We start from the raw sequence: 2,714 nt of genomic DNA, 5'->3' as shown, positions 1-2,714 counted from the left end.
TATGTCTCCACTGTACTTTTAAATGAGACACAATTCCACACCTACATTAAAGAGAATTCCAACAGTAAAAATCACATTGATCATTAAGTCCAATGAAACAATTCCACACCCACATTAAAAAGAATTCCAAGCATAGAAATCACATTGATCATTAAGTCCAATGAAACTATTCAGACTAAAAAACTCTTTTTCCCTCCTTAAAATCCTAAGGACAATAATGTATCACAAGTAAACTACAAAAAAGTAGTATTATATACCTAGGAAAGAGAGGTTCACCAAACCATAATAGAGCATAGCATAAAGAGCATCGCATAAAGTCCCATGAAGGAAGTAGATTAGAGGGACAATAGTTTGAAACCAGCAACCTAGTCCCATGAAGGAAATAGATTAGAGGGACAATAGTTTGAAACCACAGATCTTTCTCTCCACCTTCGTAATGGATTTTAATTTTTGTTTTCTCCACATTCACTAAAAGCCTTGATCAATTTATTGCCTGCATAATCAGAAACAAGCCGATATTTATCATAGAAGCTAAGAGTTGAAATTCTAAACAAAAAAATGAGTATATTGGAAAGTGAATCTAATGACTAAGATCTAGTTGTCAAACCTAAATTACAAGGAGACCTACAATGTATTACTCTATCTCATTAAAAAAGACTATCTAGTATTTATTTAGTGTAATAAAAAATATGCTAACCTTGTACACAACCCTAACAATTGCCCTGCAAGTGGTGCTTCATGTGCACAATTTAATAAAATTATATTGTCTACACATGCATAGTACTGGAAGATGTTTATTACCATCATCAAGTTTATAAAAAACAATAACAACCCTAAAAACCAAAATTGTTTCAAGTTATAATACAAGTATAAACCTGCATTATATTAAGTTTCAAGCAATGAAGCCAACATAATAGAAAAAATTTCATAGTACTCGACAAACCAAGAGAATATAAGACCAAACCATTAATTGAAACCCATTATAAATACAATTGTACGAACTCATGGCGAGCAAATTCAATGCCCGAAACATTGAACACTAAAAATAAACTTCTTATATCATCAAACCCTACACAATGTGGATGTCAAGCACAGACCTAACATAAACATAAACAAGAAGAGCATAGAAATATTCCCTAAACAATTCAGAAGGAATATTAAAAATAAACTAGGTAACTGGGTATCCAATGCTAACCTTAGATCGCATTGACCGTGTTCATGAAGACTTGGCAAGGCAATGGACCATCATCGCTGGCATTGTTATGCTAGCGGCGAGCCCTAGAAGCTGCATTGCGTCCTTCCAGCTCAAGATTTGCAATTCCATTAACTGCATTGATTGGAATCATGCGTCGAGGAGTGGGGGAAGGGGCTGGGATAACTAGGGAAGTGCGGAGTGTGCTGGCTGGACCTACTGGTATTCCCGTGGCTGCATCAACTGCCACACATTCCAGCTTCAGAGCATAGCCCACATCATCAGCTGTTGGTGTATATGTTTTTGAACGTCCAACTTCATACCATGTCTCATCGCCACCCCTTTCAGAAACATTAGGGGGTTTAACAAAGGTAGAACCATTGCTTAGAGATGCATTGTGAATTCCTGAACTTGAAGTTGAACCAACCAGACCCCCTGTGCTGCCTAATCCCCCAAATAATTCATCGTCCTCAGTTCCATTCTCATGCACTGCACGGTGATGACCCCATGAATCTGAATAGCACTTTGGTGAACAATGAAAGCTTCTTGAAACAGGTATCTTAGCCTTCACACATTCCAGGCACTGTATAGTGGCTAGCTCTGATGGATGGACACTGCATACTGCAACCTTTTTGTCACTCTGAATAATACGATACCATCTGAATCTGAGGTAGTAGCCATCTACAGGTGCCGATTCAGATTCAGATTCAGAAACATCATCGCTTGTAATGGCGTTATCTGGACGACGAGAGAGGACAGAAGGCGTAAGCTCGCAACCCACGATGGGAATCTCGTAGGGAAGGTGCAGGTGTAGTCGGCGCACGCTCAACATTCTTCCTGACCCCACTTCTTCTTCTTCCAATCACAAGACTCGAACCCTGAACCTGTTACTACTCTTCTCCTGGCCGAATCCTGGTCTCTTGGTGTTTGTGAATCACTTTTCTAGTGCCTTTGCCGGCGGATCAACATCAGACGTCCTCAGACGTCCTGGAGAAGCCAAGCCAGCATTGCCACCTCACCTTTCATATAACATTTATTTATATGCCATTTATTTTAATTTGGGAATATAGGGTTTTTTAAACCGACTCATTTATTTTAATTTGGGAATATAGGGTTTTTTAAACCGACTCTCTTATGGAAAGATTACATGGGAGTTTTGAGGTCGACCGGTTTAGAATCCTTATTTCTTGATCTCAAAATTTCCATATGATTAATAAATTTAATTAAAAAAGTGAAAAGAATCTAACAATTTTTTATTTGTAATTATTACTAAATATTTTAGAATATTCTATACACGTTAAATTCTTATTATCTATTTAAATTAAATGGATTTTCAACAATCGAGTTTATCATGGAGATTCTTAGCTTGTAAATAGGATTTGTTAAAATATCATGGCCAATAGCATGGTATACTAATACCACATTCTCAAAAAAACGTGTTTCATGTTCATATGGCACATATTTTATATGACTATTTTCTTTTAATTAATCAATTTAATTGAAATGATATATTGAAATAAAT

General features: G+C 36.6%; 1 pseudogene; it reads right to left on the bottom strand.

Moving 5' to 3' along the window:
- Window positions 1–1,265: 1,265 nt before the first annotated feature.
- LOC149189931 (carbon catabolite repressor protein 4 homolog 2 pseudogene) lies at window positions 1,266–2,024 on the bottom strand (annotated as a pseudogene).
- Window positions 2,025–2,714: the final 690 nt, after the last annotated feature.

Source organism: Pinus tabuliformis, chromosome 3_1 (genome assembly GCF_031772625.1).
Source record: "Pinus tabuliformis cultivar Carrire ecotype Pingquan chromosome 3_1, CPIR1, whole genome shotgun sequence".
NCBI classification, from domain to species: Eukaryota; Viridiplantae; Streptophyta; class Pinopsida; order Pinales; family Pinaceae; genus Pinus; species Pinus tabuliformis.
Note: the sequence above shows the minus strand (reverse complement) of the source record. Positions and strands in the feature narration are given on the sequence as shown.